Here is a 16,999-nt window from a genome sequence, read left to right as displayed (position 1 = left end):
AAAAAAAAAAAAAAAAAAAATTAAAATGTTTCTGAACTTTGTGTAACACTGCACCTCTTTGTAGATTTGAATTCTCAAGAGAGACTCTGATTACCCAGTGGGATAGTTGCCCACGGTGAACCTGTCACTAGATGGCGGAATTCCCCTTGGTTGCTTGTGGACAGGCGCTCTTCTTTGTCCCATTGGGGGTATGGCCCCCTGCCCTGGTAGGAAATTCAGCACCTTCCATGGATGAAATCTCTTCTTTAGTCCGGTCCAGCTTAGCTAGAAGAAAGCGCCACAAACCAGGGGACTTACAGACCATAACAACTTGTCTCTCAAAGTTCTGGAAGCTGGGAAGCCTAAGATGAAGGTACAGGCAGATTCAGTGCCTGGTGAGAACCGGTTTCCTCAAAAATGATGGCTTCTCGCCATTTCGCCACCCGGGGAAGGGGCGAGGAAGAAGGTTCCGGGGCCTTCTAAAATAAGAACACGGCTGTGGCTCAAGTGTTTGTGTTTCACCCCTATTAGAACGTGGCCTCCAATGCAGTAATAATACCAGGCCTGGCCTTTAGGAAGTCACAGGGTCACAGGACTCCTCCCTCGCAACGGAGATTCTGACCCTGAGGAAAGAAGTTTCATTATGGACTTGGGCCACTTCCAGCCTTTTTACCGTAGGATGACGTAGCATCCATTCTTTGAAGAGGGTACCATCCAGCAAGAAGGAACCATCTTAGACGCAGAAACCAGTTCTCATAACACTCCTCACTAGCTTGATTGTGGACTTTCAGCTTTCAGCCTTGGGAGAAATACATTTCTATTACTTAGAGATAATCCAGTCTATAATAGATTTTACAGTAGCAAAAAAATCGACACAGGCCCTAATTCTACTCACAAAGGCTCCACCCTGATCATCTCCCAAAGGCCCATTCACTTTCTAATACCATCACCTTGGAATTTAAGATTTCACCGTGTGACCTCGGGGTGGGAAGCAGGGTGCGTGCAAATATTTAAAATTCGTCAATCCCTCTGAAGGCATTTGAGTGCGGTGGACGCTCTGCAGCCTAAAGGGTATAGTGTGTTCAGGGTTAAGATGCGATGAGCTAAACGGGGATCTGCAGGTATAAATCCAGAGGGAAATAACGTTCTGAGCCTTGTAAGTACAGCTCTGACTGTTGCAGAGCTGACCTTGGACTTCACTTCTGGAAAGTCACTGCCTCATCTATAAAAGTGAAGAGGTCAAGCTGTGTGAGTATCAGGTTCTCTGGCTTGAAAACCACCTTCTAGTCCCCGGTTTCTGTGACAGCTCATTCCTCTGTTACTTCATCTGCATCTCCCTTGTCCTCCAGGGGGCCTGACCATCAGTGATTGCCTTTCCTGACAATGCCTGGCCAGACTCTCAAGGACTCTGCCATATGTCACTTAGCAGAAGCCGTCATGAAAGTGCAACAGAACATCTGGACCTTCCTGGAGAGACTTGCTTCACATCCCTTCCCTCAAAGCCAAATTGATTGGCCTTGACCTGGGGCCACACCAGGAGCAGGCACCTTCTGGGGCAAGGGTGCCTTTCAGTGCCTGGCTGAAGGCAGTCACCACACGGTCCAGGAAGCCTGAGGAATGATAGGTATTTGCCTCGCTGTAAATTTCTCAGAAGCATTGGGATTATCTTAGGTCAAACTGACAGTGTGCATCTTGGTAGAAAAGGAACCGGAGATTTAATAGCCATGTAGGAAAAGCCCGTGCAATTTTGTTCCCTGTGTTACAGTTAGAGTAGCATAGAAATATGGGGAGAAGATAATGAAAATGATGGTGAGGGTCCATGCAGCATGGTTTTGTGCATAACAGTGTGTTCATGTGCTGTTCATTGACTAGTGTTTTTACTATCAATCACAGGTTGATACGGGAGTCCGCAGAGCTGGGCTCGCTCCAGGCACTCATCACCCAAGGGCATCTGCAAACTGAGAGGAGCTTTAGGAAGACGCAGTTCAATCTCAGGTCTGCTCCTTGAACTCTAACCCTCTGTTATCCCAAGAATGGGAACTCTTTCTAATGCAGTTCATTTCACTGTTGAGTGGCAAATACTGTCAGGATTGTTTGGTTTTTGTTGTTTATTTTTTTCTTCTTCTTCTGTGAATAGTGAGTTAAAAATCTATCTCTGGCTCAGTAACAGTGTGGGTTGGGATCAAGTCAACTTTTTGATGGTATTAGCACATCCTTCCCGGTTCAGCCACTCCCATGTAGAATGCATATTAGTTTCGTCAGCCCTTCTTCATGCTGTAAGGTTTCTGGGTATCCCTGGGCTGTCCTGACCTCCTTTCCAGGGTCACAGTGTCCTGGTGTCCTTTACACAGAGCAATGGCAGCAGTGCACGTGGTCATTCAACTCCAGGTAGCTAAGTGATCATCTGAACTTGGAGATTCCACCGGGCGATAGTGAGAGCTAAGACAGGAGCCCAGCTCTGCTGCTCCTGGGCTCCTGTGGTTGATAGAGTAAACACTAACTGACGAAACACACAGAGACACACTCTAAAGCACAAAAACCTTTTGCACGAAACTTAGCATGTGCACAGTTTCCTCAAGGAACCCACAAACCACACAGATGAACAAAGGAAGTTCATGTTTCATACAGAAACATGTACCACCAGAGACCTTAGATGTGTTTGGGTGATTCAGCTGACCTACACCAATGAAAATTTTAATCCCCAGACAGTGTGGCTAAGTTGTCCTTCTTTCCCTAATTAACAAATGTAGATCTACTTCATTAAAAAACAATTATATCTCCAGGAAATAGATTCCTTTTCCTGCCTTTCCTTGACATAGTATTCTAGACCAATTATTCTTTATCTTTTCTTTCTTTTGTTAATCAAGATACATGTAGCTCACAGGAAAATTGCACAATATAGGAAGGGGGAAAGACTATTCTTAACTTACCTGCGTGATTTCAGCTGCTACCTGTAAATGACATCTTCTCAGTTTTGTATAAAGTCTTTATTCCAAACGGTTGGTTACATCTTTGTAATATAACCTGCCTCCTTCCTTAGGGAATTCCAAAGATGCCTGGAATCCATCACCTCTCCATTCCTTGAATTATCTAGCATGCCTGGAGGTCCTATAGTCACTGTCCACCACTCACCGGGAAGCTTAACCCTGCATTGAAAACATCTGTTTCGCAGAATGAGAAAAGGGAGGAGGCTAGAGCAATGGCTCAGCAAAAAGTAAAGAGCACTTGCTCTTCTTCCAGAGTAGTAGGGTAAGCATTGACAAGGGTAAGGTACTCTTGAATGGTGCAAATGTAAATTCACTATTTAGGTACTATAGAAAACATAAAAAAAATTGAGCTATCTGGCTGGCAAGAGCAAGCTATCTGGTTCAGTCAAATTGCAATGTTATGTACTACATGAATGTAGTTTATGCTTGTCAAATATATATCAATGAAATTATGAAAGAGAAAAACAAATAAAGGCTCAGCTTGCAGCCATATCAGAAATCTTCCTTCTTTTTTTTTTAGGCCAAGGGGAACTGCAGAGCTCCTAAGTGATCTACACATTTCTCAGCATCACCACCTTGGCCACGGCCACTATCATCTAGTTGTACAGCTGTTGCAATAACCTTGAACGGCTCCTGTTCCTACCCTCGTATTCACTCTCAACTATACAGACATAGCCTCGAGAGCGAGCTTGATCAACTTGAACTCCCAACTGGATTTCCCTGTCAGTTGAAACATTGCCCATTCCACTGGCTCGAGTGCCCACAAGATCTTCATGGACTGTCTCTCCAGCTGCTCTTCCTCCCCAACCCCTGCTCCATTTCCCACACCTTCTTCACTGTCTCTAACACTTCCATACACTCTTGCTTTGCAGCTGGTCTTTGCACTTCCTTCCCTTCTGCTGCCCTGGGACACACTCCCCACAGGTAGCTGTATGGCTTACTTCTTCATTTGCCTTAAGGCTCTGCCCACTGAAAAACTATGAAATCAGAGACATCTTCCCGGATCACTTCCTACATAAAGTACATCCTCATGTCTCTATCCTCACTTTGTATGTGTGTGCACACGTGTTTTAGTCACTGTTCCATTGCTGTGAAGAGACACCATGATGAGCAAGGTAATGATTATAAGACAAAGTAGTTAATTAAAACTTGGCTTATGGTTTCAGGGTTTTATTCTATTATCTTCATGGCAGGAAATATGAAATCATGTAGGCAGATGCTGGAGCAGTAGCTGAGTAGTTGAAAATTACATCCTGATCTGAAGGGAGAGAGAGAGAGAGAGAGAGAGAGAGAGAGAGAGAGAGAGAGATTATCACATGGACTCTTGAAGACTCACATGATCCCTAGTGACATACTTCCTCCAACAAGGCACACCTTGTAATACTTTTCAAATTATGCCACTCCCTGATGACTAAACTAGGCACTCACAAATATGAGTCTATGGCGGCCATTCTTATTCAAAGCACCGCAACAAGTTTGTGTGTTTGTACATGTACATGTAGCACATATATTTGAGCATGTATGTGGAGGCCAGAGATTGATATCAGGTGATTTCCTCAATTATTCTGCATCTCATTTTTTGAGACAAGGTCTCTTATCAAGCTTGGAGTCTACTGAGTTAATTAGAGTATTTATCTAGCAAGCTCCAGGGATCCTCCTGTCATTGATTGCCTCCTCAGTAATGGGGTTACAAGTACATATACCCACACCTGTTTTTTTTTTTTTAACATGACTTCGTGCTTGAATGGCAAGCACTTTACCAATTGTGTTATCTCCCTGTACTTGTTTGTGTGTTCGTGTGTGTGTGCCTTTATATAGGGTCTGGGAGTATGCATGCACATGTGTATGAGTACATGTAGAAGCCATAGGACAATTTCTTGTGTGCTCAAGTACTGCCTGTCTTTTTTGTAACGAGTCTTTCTCTATCCCACCAGTCAGCTTCCAAATCATTACATGGAAACTTATTATTAACTATGAAAGCTTGTCCAATAGCTTAGGCTTATTTTTAGTGAGCTCTTTTAACTGAAATTAACCCATTTCTACTAATCTATGTGCTGCCCCGAGGCTTTGTTTACCTCATCTATGCACTGTCCATCCTGCTCTTTTGCTCCCTCTGTGTCTTCTCTTTTTCCACCCTCTTCTTCCCAGCATCCTCTGTGCCCGGAAATTCTGCCTAGCTATTGGCCACTCAAATATTATTAAACCAATCGGAGTGATACTTTTTCACAGGGTACAAAAAGATTATTTCACAACCATCCTTTGTAGGCTTTTTGTTCATTTGTTGTTTGAAACAGTGTCTCTGATTGGCATGAAACTCCTCAAGTATGTTATGCTGCCTGGCCACAGAACCCCAGGGATTCTACGGTCTCTGCTTTTCTAGTGCTGGCATTGTAACTCTGTACCTGACTCTTTGTGCATGGGCGATTGGGTTTGAACTCAGGTCTCCATGCTTACAGCGCAAGCACTTTACTGAGTTATCTTCTCAGCCTCCATCCTCATGCCGGAAATGCTGTTTTCTTCATGATATACTAGCAACTGGTATGCATATTCACTTTCCATTTGTTTGCTATCCAATTCCAATATTCTAATCACACATTCTGCGTCTTCCAATAGCTAGTAGGTGTGTGTGTGTGTGCACATGCACACCTGTAAACAGTGTTTGGGACTATGCATGCACATGTGTATGTGTTATTGGAGGCTGCTTGTTTGTTTCCCAGCTGCCCAGACCAGAAACTATATTATTTAAAATACTGTTTGGCCAATAGCTTAAGCATGTTACTAGTTAGCTCTTATATTTTAAATTAACCTATTTCCATTATTTTATATTTTACCACTAGGTTCATGGTTTACCAGTAAAGCTCCCTGGGCATCTGTCTCTTTCGGTGGCAGTGGCTACATGGTGTCTCTCTGACTCCCCCTTCTTTCTCCCAGCATTGAGTTTAGTTCCTCCCCGCCCTGCTGCAAAGCAACACATATACAGAAGGACTTCCCATACCACGTGTGAGTATATAATGTTCAGTGAATGGATGACCAAGACATAAGTGGAAGGGGGGGTGTATATTTTGTCATAGGCTCTGTGCTAAGTCTTAGTGTGTTAGTTTGAATGTAATTGACCCCATGCTTTCATAGGTAGTGGCACCATTAGGAGGTGTGCCTTTACTGGAGTGGGTATAGCCTTGTTGGAAGTGTGTCTCTGTGGGGCAGGTTTTGAGGACCCTATGCTCAGGATACGGCCCAATGTCTCAGTTGACTTCCTGTTGCCTGCAAGATATAGGATTCTTAGCAACTTCTCCAGCACCATATCTGCCTGTCTTGGGATTAATGAGTCCTGCTGGCCTTCAACTGCTCTCCCCTCCTAGAACCTTCAAATTAAAGTTACTAGAAGCTGTGCCTAGCTTAGAGGATCAGAGGATGGGATTTTCACCTGTTGGCCATTGACTGCAGCGTATTTAAGAATATATGGTGCTAATAAAGAGGGGCTTTGGTATCAGTGTTAAAAGGTCTGCGTGTCGGTCTGTCTCTGCATCTGTGTTCTCAACCTCCAGCCCCTTGCCCGAAGCTTGCGAACTGGGGTCTATCGCATAGAGCACATAGAGCGCAGACCGGGGCCGCAGTGCATGGCATGCCTGCACACCATTATACTCCCAGCTGGCGTGCTCCCTGCCATGATGATAGTGGACTGAACCTCTGAAAATGTAAATCAGCCACCCCAGTTGAATGTTTTCTTTATAAGAGTTGCTGTGGTCATGGTTTCTTCACAGCAATGGGAACCCTAACTAAGACACTTAAGGATACAGAATCTGTGGTATGGAAGCACAGTGGCTGAAAATAGAACACACGTTGTTTTGATGCCTTGTTTCCAGATCCTGTGCATATGACAGGTCCTCCTTAAGGCCCCCTGAGTCGCAATCTGGATGCCCAAAAAAGCATCCTCTTGTTCTTTGGGATGCTGATTTACATCCTATGCGTGTTTCTCTTCTACTTAGCGTGGCTGCCCAGCAGGCAAGGTATACCCACCCAAACACACGTCATGTAAATACGATCTGACCTGGGACATCTTGGTAACTGGTGAAGACAGAGCAGCTTGGGAGCATGTGGGAAGTCAGTTTGCCAAGGAGCTCAGACATGCTCTGCTGGTGGAAACCTCTGAACACAGGGCACAGGGGAACGTGGTTGAAGTCAGGCCATGAGGAACAGAGGACACTTTGGTCTGCTGGGATACCAGTCATGAAAAAAGCAAGCTTTAGCACAAGTGTGTGTACATATTTTGACTTCAGAACTGTCCTAGAGGAGGTCTGGGAGAATTTGTAACATGTTGTTGAGGTCACAATCCTCTGAGAGCCATTATTCTTCTCCCAGACCCCTGTCACCTGCACCATGAGGAAAAGCAAGCAAGCGATCTACTTAGACGTGGTTTGTGAGATGTCAAGGAGGAAGGGGAGAGTCACACCCATGTGGTTTTTGGCTTTAAATTTTTTTTTCCAGTTAGTACAGGAGATAGCTAAGAAGAGAAGAGGGAAGGAGGTGACAGTAGGCGACACTGTGAGGACCTTTAGAAACGGAACCTGGAACACAGTACCCATGGGCAGGCTTAGGCATGCCATCCCAGGGAGTTCCACTCCAGGCCGGAGAGCCTTTTCCAGGTTTCCCCAGAGGAGACATTGAAGGAGTAGGGCCCACCATGTGCGATGCTTGTGTCTGTGCTGGGAACTGAGCCTAGCGCCTCTCATGTGTGAAGCAAGCTCTGCTACTAAAGCTTGATCTCCAGCCCTCCTTTTAGTTTTTAATTTTAAGAAAGGGTTTCAAAAAGTTATTCAGGCTGGTTGAAATTCAGCCTGTTCCTTAAGCAGGTCTTGCACTTGCTGTCCTCCTGCCTCAATCTGCTAAGCAGCAAGAATCACCAGGCTTGCATCACCAGGCCTGCTTAGTCTTATGTTTTTAGAACTGATCCTGTCATGCTTTCTATGTCAATCTTTTGCACCAGTTAGACAAAACAACACCCGTGAGTATTCAGCCAGGCAGCCTGTATATTTGTCTGCTAAGTCTGAAGTTCTTTGCGGGGTCTTTAGATGCTTTCTTGTTTGTTCTCCACGGGTGGTAGGATATCACGAGGCATTGCACAACCTGCAGAATAGGAACAAGAAGAGAAAATGCCTCAAGGAGCAGTAAGCCCTCTGTCGTTAGGACTTCCCTTGAAGTCCCTGTGTTCTTCATGCACCTTTAATCCTTCAGCATCTGTTTCCTGGGTCAAGCATCATGGACCCTGGGGTAGTGTGCTAGGGTCTGACCCCTGGATCCACAACATGTTAGCTGCATAGCCTTACATTGTGCGTGTGACTTCTCTGTGGGTTTCTTGTGTTTTCATCCATACAGGGGGAGTCCCAATAGCAATTTTGAAGATGCGAAGTTCTCAGATCAGTGCTTTAGCCCCAGGAAGAAATAAAATGTGTCAATCTCTGTTGAAAGGACTTGGACGCTGAGGAGCCATAGATACAGCAGAAACTGGAGGTTTTAGAAGACTGCACAGAACACCGAGGCTCAAAATAGGAAAAGTGTAATTTTTCTAATGTGTTCTTGGATTCGTTTTGCCAGTATTTTATTGAGAATTTTTGCGTCGATATTCATGAGTGAGATAGGCCTGTAATTCTCTTTCTTGGTTGGGTATTTGTGTGGTTTTGGTATCAGGGTAACTGTGGCTTCATAAAAGGAATTTGGCAATGACTCTTCTGTTTCTATATTGTGAACTACATTAAGGAGTATAGGTATTAGCTCTTCTTGGAAGTTTTGGTAGAATTCTGCAATGAGGACTACTGAGAACTCAAGAACAATGGCAATGGGTTTTTGATCCTACTGCACGTATCGGCTTTGTGGGAGCCTAGGCAGTTTGGATGTTCACCTTACTAGACCTGGATGGAGGTGGGTGGTCCTTGGACTTCCCACAGGGCAGGGAACCCTGATGGCTCTTTGGGCTGACGAGGGAGGGGGACTTGACTGGGGGAGAGGGAGGGAAATGGGAGGCAGTGGTGGGGAAGAGACAGAAATCTTTAAAAAATAAATAAATAAATAAATAAATAAATAAATAAATAAATAAAAAAAAAGACCAGAAAAAAAAATAGGAAAAGTGTTTGGGGAATCTTTGAAGAGGCTCTTCTGTGTTAGAGATGAAGATGGCAATCAAGACAGGGAGCCAAATACTTATAAACTATGCAGGTGGCTCAGCCCAAGATCACAGGGTACCCAACGTACCCAAGGGATAGTGGAAAGCCTCTTGCCGGTAAAGCCAGAGAATCCTAAGACCTTGGAATCACAAGAAGGGACCAAGGCAGACTACACCAGGGCCAGCCTAGGGCAAGAGGCTGGCATGAGGAGTTTAATTTGTGGTGCTCTAGTCCTTGGGCCCAGCTGTGCTGTCCATCTTTTGACAAGCCTTCACTGTCTGGCCTTTGATTTCGCATCTCACCTCTGTACTGAAACAAAAAACCTGGAAGAAATGACATTATCCTGCCTCCCAGGAGCCCACATCCCCATGCTGTCCACACACCTAGTTCACCAGAATGGTGCTTTTGTGTCCTCGGTCTCTAGTGCTGAGAGTCACGGGGAACTTTGGATCTATCCAATAGATACCCGTCGACTCTCTCATGTGGCTCAGCTGACCTGCACTGCCCAGCAGCCTAGATTCAAACCAAATAAAAAAGGATCAAATGCTACTTTGTGACTTGACCCCAGGAACCTAGCGAAAAGATGAGCCCGACAGTGACATTCTCTGTCAGAGATGCTACAGGAAGGATTTAGGGATTTGTGAGACCGATAAAGTGTGTGGTCAGCTATGAAGCACACACAGTGATGTTCACCAGCCTCTCTGATTTTCATCAGACTCTTCATTTGGGATCTCAGCCTCAATTGTTTAGACATGTTTGCTGTTTTCTGGCTCGTGGGCTATGCCCTCTGCTTTATCTCCTTCTATCACCCTTCCCCAGGACGTCCCTTAGGTGCTCACCTGCCATTTCCTCTTCTAGAAGCTTCCAGCGAGCATCTCCTCCACCTCCACTGGGAAGATGTCCTGCAGCAGATACACATCTGTTGCTTCTGAACTACACCACCACCTGCTTCCCACATGCACAGAGATCTTCAGAGGACAAGTCTGTGTCCTGCCCATCTCTCCAGCCCCACCCTTTCCAGTCCAGTGGTGCTGGAAGACTATTGGTACCAACTTTGATAGAAACATACCCTCAGTCCTCGCTCAGAGCCACTGATGAGGGAAACACTAGTGGTGAGGTAAGAAAACTCCGCCCACCCCTGCTCCAGGTTGAGAGTATCTTCAAACTCTGGCCTGGGCTGCAATAGCATTCATCTTAGCCATTTTGGCTTCTTTCTACTGTCTTCTAAACAGCTCTCACCCCACTGTAGAATTCTCTTTTTATATCACATGAGAGCGCTTCGCAGAAACCTTTAGTGACTTCCTCTTACAACCAGGGTTCAATCCAGCTCCTCAGTGACCTGTAAGCCCCTCCATGACCTGGTACCCACAGCAACCCTCCCTCTGTTCTCAGCTTTCTGGATTGGTGTGGGCTTCTCAGACTCCCCTCACCGCTGCTGATCTCTCCTCCCTCAACTCAAATTGTGCACTGGGACAAATGATCAAGATGAACTGTGTCACAGACACAACTTGAGGAGGAGTGACCCGGTGGGAGAGACAAATACACACAAGTAACCTGGTAGTTTGTCGGAAGCCAAGTGACTTCAATAGCTGTGCTGGGTTTCCCTTGGGGGCTTCCATCTGCGGTCATTCCTGACTTTGTTAATAAAGGTCAAAGGTGTGGGGTTTTCTCTTTAAACCTCCCAACTCTAGGTTTTCCACCACCCCAGACGCAAGTCCCCACATTTATGGGCTTGGGATCATGCCCACCATATAGGGATGTTGAGAGGAACAGAGAGTATACCGAAACCTCCCCTTATTCGTAGGGGACACATCCCGAGATGCTACAACACCTCAAGTGTAGACAGTATGGAAGCCTGGGTGTGCAAGGGTTTTCCCACACATAAACACCCACGATCAAGTTTAGCTTTCAAATTAGGCTCACTGAGAGATTATCAACTACAGATACAACAGAACAATTAAAATGGCAGGCTGCTGCTAGTGTAGGAAGTGCTTCTAAATCTTCTCTGCCTGCAGGGAAGTACCACTGTGGATAAGAGAGGGAACAGTATGGAAAGCATGTCCCATACAGGCTGGAAGCCACAGGCAGCAGACTCCCCAATTATTGAAGCAGTTGGGAGGCTTGCGCTCATGAGGAGCATCTGTGTAAAGCTCAGTACATCCTAAAAACTCTGAAGCTTTTAGGGTTTGGCCAAAGGAAACAGGAGAGTGCCCTTGCTGCGGGGAGAAATCTCCCCTTGGGGGTGTTCAGGGAAAGCGAAAGTGGAACCCCCCGCCAGTAGGGTTTACCAGAAGGGCAGTGGGGCTTGTGGAAGCCTTTCAGAAAGAGAGGCAACTGAACAGGAACCCAAACAGTTTCTGAGAAACTGTGAGCTTCAGGGAAGAGCCTGGCAACCCCTGTTTACAAGCTCCAGGAGCACCTGCAGCCAGATGTGTTTGCCACAGACTGGGTCATGGTGCTCTGGGAGCAGGATTCCAAAGCAAGGAAATGGCAGCAAAAGCCAAGGTCACTTCCCCAGGATCTGGAACGCCCAGTAATTCAGAAAAACAGCGGAGTTTCAGCTGCTGAGGGAAGATGGTTGACAGCTAGACTTGTGTGAGTGAGATATTCATTCAGTTATCATTCAGTAATATGTCTATTTATTTACTTACTGTAAGTAAACCAAGTACCCGCTGCAATAAACATGATAACGAATGCTTACTGGTTGACAAGCACATATCAGACTAGGCTAACCACGTGGGTCCTTACAACAAATGCCCGAGGTGACTGCTCTTTACTGAACTTGCAGACTGGGAAACTGAGGCTCAGAGAGATAATCTAGTCACAGCCCAGCTAATTCACAGAACTGGGATGTGGCTGCTAATTGGTGCTGTGCCCATAGCCATTCTATCTAATGAGGCTCACGTTTAATTGCCTGTGCTGAAGTCAGAGATTGGCAAGACACCAGTGAGCCTTTAGCAACCTCTAAATCGGCAGTGCCTAGGTCACAGTTCAGCATATAATAGCTGCTCACTAAGGTGAGGAAGCAGCATGCATCTTGTTACATGAGGAGGGGGCCCCTTGTTTGTCCTGGCCGCCTGGCTAGCCTACACCCAAAATAATCACACAGAAACTGTATTAATTGGCTACCGCTGGTTTTAAAGCAAAAGAGACCACACCCAAGTGAGCTGGTATCTTAAAGGCTATTGGCTGAAGGAGTGGAAGGAGCTCCTGCAGCAGCATCTCTTTAAGTCAAGGTGAAATGAGACAGCCTCAGAGGAAGGACAACATCCGGAACCAGATCTTGACAGACAAAAGTACTCAGAAGGTACTCCCTGAGAACATTTTGTACCCAGTCACTGTGTCTAGGTCAGGGTTCTAAGGCTCTCAACAAACAGCATACTTGTTTTTCTTATTCACAAAGATGTGGAGGTAGAAGAATCACAGAACAGAGTTGGGGGGGCTCAACTGTTGCTGAGCCATTCATACACAGCGGGGAGGGTTCAGAAGTCTCACACTGTTGACCAGCAAGCAAGTCAAACAAGAATAGAGCTACCCATGATTCAACCTTCCACCTCATGCCTCTGGTCTCCAAGCTACTAGTTGGTCAAAAATGACCAGAGACAGAAGACTTAAGAACCTACAGATCCCTTTTAACTCCTTGTACTCAGAACACCAGAAGACAGGAAAAGTGTGAATGTAGAGGGCCTCGAAAGGTACCCTGTATGTACCTGAAGACTGTGCAGATATTTTCTGTAAGGCAGAGTTGGCAACAGGCATCCTGATGAGAGAAAGAACCTGCTGGCATAATGTCAGGAATGCGTAGAGTGTTTTAGTTGCTTTGGCATAGCAAAGCCATAGGGAAGGAGTGACTCAGTGCTGGGAAAGGAGGAGGGAAGGGGTGACAAGGCCTGGGTCATGGGGAGCTGGGCAGGGGATGCCCTTCTGAAATTACCAAGTATCACTGAAGACAGGAGAGCAGGAAAATGACTGAGGTGGGCTTGCCTTGAGGAGCAGCTCTTTGTCCTGACTGCAGAGTGGTGACTTATTTGAAGAAGAAGGGGCTTGAGATGGGGAAGCCCCATGGGAACAAAGGTGAGGGTTTGGACAGGTGGACATTCACCCTCCTAGAAGAAGATGGAGACACACTCAGCAGGCTGGTACCGTGAGGCTGGGGTCTCTTTCCCACTTATCTCTCAAAGCCAAGAGTGGGATCACAGTGAACACTGATCAGTCCTTAAATCAGGCCCATGTTGAAGGTGAGAGTAAGCTCACAGTGTCTTGGGGGAATATTCTGCTTGGATTTCTCCTCTGGAAGAGAAAGTTCACGGCTAGAACTTTAAAAGAGACAAATCCTCCCAGAGCAATGCTGTCTGACCACACAGGACTATGTAAGACAGAAGGAGAAAAGAGGTCAGAAACTAGGGAGCCACCTTCATCCTTACAGTGCCAGGGAGACTAGGCCTGGAGACAGCAGAAGGTGAGCAGGTTCTTCCTTCCCAGATTTATGTATTGATCAGTTGGTTGCTATTGTTGAATAGGAGGGACTTTCAATTAAGAAAAAGCTTCCATAAGAAGGGGCTGTAGACAAGACTGCAGGTCATTTTCTTAATTAGTAGTTGATAGAGGAGAACCCGCCCATTGTGGATGATGCTATGCCCAGGCCAGTGGTTCTGGATTCTATAAGAAAGAAAACTGAGCAAGTCGTGAGAACAAACTAATATGCAGCTTCTTCCTGTGGCCCCCATCAGCACCATTCCTGCCTCCAGGTTCCTGCTCTGTCTGAACTCCTGTCCCAATTTCCGTTGATGATAAACAATGATGTGGAAATGTAATCCAAAGAAGCCCCTTTGTTCCTTTCTTTGTGGTCATGGTGTTTCATCACAGCAATAGAAACCCATTTAAGGTGAATACCACTGAAGTCAAGGGAGGAAAGAGTAGGAGATATTGTAAGATTTTCTCAGAAAACCAGACATTTCACATGGTAGAGGGCTGGGCTTTGAAAGCAAAAGACTATACTGAGCTCTAAGGACAAAGGCATCATGAGTTGGGGGCCCATGGTAGAGGGGATGGTGGTTTGGAGCTAGGGCACATTATAACATCCAGAAATTATATGGGGGTTCTTATTTTCTACTTTATTGAAGTAAAGCTATATCTGGAATTCTTCATGGTAAGACAGGGATGAGAGAATGAGATGGGAGGCAGAACAGAGGAAGCAATGTACGATCTGGCAGCTCTTCCAGACTTCCCCCAAGGTGAGTCTGAGCCTAGAGATCTACAATTGCTCTGTCTGCTGGGGAACAAGCCCTGCAAAGGGGAGCTAGTATCTCTGAACACCACCTACCCACCCCCCAGTTCCTTTATTTGATCCTTAAAGCAGTATATCAGCCCAAAACATAAAGGAGACCATAGAGTGAAGAGGTTACCAAGTTCTTTCCACTAAGGGCAAGACTAAATATTCTGAGCTTTGAGGAACCATAAGGTTCTTGTTGCTGCTACCACCACCTCCTCCTCCTCTCCCTTGTTCTCACACTCATTCTCCTTCTCTTCTCCTCTTCTTTGTAACAACCTTTAGAAGTACTGGAAACCACGATTAGCTCACACAAACAGGCTTCTGCATGGTTGTGAAATCCAGGCATTGGACTTTGACCTGGGCATGAATTTTGGCTCTGCTACTGTCTTAGTTAAGACTAGTTAAGATGCCACAGTGATCAAGGCAACTTATAAAGGAATGGGTTTATTTGGAGCTCATGGTTTCAGAGGGTTAAAAAGTCCATGGCCATCATGTTAGGGAGCATGGCAGCAGCGTGGTACTGCAGCAGTAACTGAGAGCTCACATCTTGATTCACAAGTAGAAGGCAGTGGGGGGGGGGAGAGAACACTAGTAATCACAGGAGCCTTATGAAACCTCAAAGCCCGCACCTAGAGACACCTCCTTCAACAAGACTATACCTCCTAATCCTTCCCAAACTATTCCATCAACGGGGGACCAAGCATTCAAATACATGAGCCTATGGGCCATTCTCAGTCAAATTAATATGTTTGAATTCAGATTAACAGGTCATGTGACATTTGGCAAGTTACTTAAAGTACTCTTTCTCTGTGAAATTAATCCAAATCTGCCCCCCCTTATTCATAAAATGAAAAGAAGAAATACACTCAGGCACCAGGTTCAGATCCTTGCTCTGCTGTTTACTCCTAGTATGAATCTCACGAATGAACTCTCTGTGCCTCAGTTTCCTCATCTGAATAACGACGTGACAGCAGTACTATATATAAATGTTTCATATACTGTCATCGACACTGTAGCTAGTACAAGATGGATACTTGGCAAATAATGGGTAAGCATTACGGTCCTATCTCAATGAGGAAGCAACGAGAAATTGAGGAAGGCCAGCTCTCAGGTAAGGCCAGGTTCTGGTAGGGGTCACTTACAGGTCACTCTTAAGCCTGTCCTATAGGATGAAGCCATCCAGATGGGCTATGTGAAAAGATCTCTGTTTCGCCGTTCCACGTGCGGCACTCCCCCAGCATCAGATAAGCGCTTTCACAAGCCAAGACCATTTTGATCTCAGCGGAGATCCTGTACATATGCACACACTTGGCAGCTGTGGGCTGCAGGCCCCGTGTTCTTGCTTGTGATTTGAGCTGTGTTATCAATACTTGTGAATGTAAACTTGGGAGATCAAAGCCGCCCAGGTCAAAAAGGCTAATATTTAAATTCCAGACTTACAGGCACAGCTCTGAAATTCCCTGGCTCCACATCAAGTCTTTGTACCAGAATCAAGTCAAGCATGCATTTGACACAGTTGTGGGGCTCTGGAGTGTGGGTGTGGTAGGCATTCAGTAGAAACTGGGGGTCCACCCAGCATGGAATTCTGTGGAATTCGAACGAAAGGCTGTTCTTCAGTTCAGTGCCCTGTGTGACCCCAGTCAGAGCAAACACATTTCCACAGTACAGAGTTATCATGGACGTGGTTTCAGTATTTGGAAAGACCATATGCTGTCCTCGGGGGACGACCGCTTGGACTTGGCACCACCGCTTTTCTAGCTTGCTCTCTGTTGCCATGACAAAACACTGACCAAGGACAGCTTTGGAAGGAAATGGTCTCTTTCATCTCTCAGCTCTCAGGTCACAGTTTATCGCCGAGGGAAGCCTAGGCAGGAACCTGGAGTGGGAATTGAACTAGAGACCACGGAGAAGCCCTGCTCCTGGCATCTTTCTCGTGGCCTGCTCAGTTATCTTTATTATACAACCCAGGGATGGCAGCACCCACAGTTGGGCTGTGACCCTTTCACATCAATGGATGATCAGGGAAATGACCCCACAGACATGCCCCAGTGCAGCTGACAGAAGCAGCCTCATCCTTAGTTGGGTTTCCCTCCTCTCAGGTATGTGCAGATTTGTGTCAAACTGACAAAAGCCATGTCAACTGACTAGGCAAGTAATACAGGGATTACAGATAATGGTCAGAAATTTCCTGAGATCTGACAGCACTTCACAAATATTTTTATCATTATTCCTATTGTTTGCACGGTACCGCCCACCTCCTTTACAATTTCGAACAAGCTGAACAAAGATATTCTTTGGGGGTACCAACTACTCTTTTGTCATCTGTCTAGCTCTTGCAATTCAATAAAACTTCACTGAGTTCTTTACATATGCTTTTTGGAATATAAGCCTTTTGTAAATACAAAAAAAAAAAAATGAGCAAGATAAAGACCAGAGAGAAGGTTCTAGAGGTAAGGGTGCTTGCTGCCAACCCTGCATCTGGTTCCATGTGGTGGAAAGAGAGCTGATTTCAGAATGTTGTTCTCTGACCTCATGTCTGGACACTCTCTCTCTCTCTCTCTCTCTCTCTCTCTCTCTCTCTCTCTTTCTCTCTCTCTCTCTCC

General features: G+C 45.7%; 3 long non-coding RNA genes across 3 annotated transcripts; 2 read left to right on the top strand and 1 right to left on the bottom strand.

Annotated features, from left to right (window-relative positions):
* Positions 1–1,474: 1,474 nt before the first annotated feature.
* On the top strand, positions 1,475–3,223 carry LOC126497882 (uncharacterized). The gene is made up of 3 exons (XR_007590712.1): positions 1,475–1,603; positions 1,873–1,974; positions 3,020–3,223. It is a non-coding gene; the product is annotated as an uncharacterized lncRNA (long non-coding RNA).
* Positions 3,224–3,497: 274 nt separating this feature from the next.
* On the top strand, positions 3,498–10,545 carry LOC126498070 (uncharacterized). The gene is made up of 4 exons (XR_007590766.1): positions 3,498–4,081; positions 5,804–5,966; positions 9,983–10,241; positions 10,517–10,545. It is a non-coding gene; the product is annotated as an uncharacterized lncRNA (long non-coding RNA).
* LOC126498071 (uncharacterized) lies at positions 7,029–15,660 on the bottom strand. The gene is made up of 3 exons (XR_007590767.1): positions 15,539–15,660; positions 9,964–10,026; positions 7,029–7,179 (listed from the first exon to the last, which is right to left on the bottom strand). It is a non-coding gene; the product is annotated as an uncharacterized lncRNA (long non-coding RNA).
* Positions 15,661–16,999: the final 1,339 nt, after the last annotated feature.

Source organism: Alexandromys fortis, unplaced genomic scaffold (genome assembly GCF_014885135.2).
Source record: "Alexandromys fortis isolate MF-2015 unplaced genomic scaffold, M_Fortis_MF-2015_v1.1 scaffold_13, whole genome shotgun sequence".
Classification (NCBI taxonomy): Eukaryota; Metazoa; Chordata; class Mammalia; order Rodentia; family Cricetidae; genus Alexandromys; species Alexandromys fortis.
Note: the sequence above shows the minus strand (reverse complement) of the source record. Positions and strands in the feature narration are given on the sequence as shown.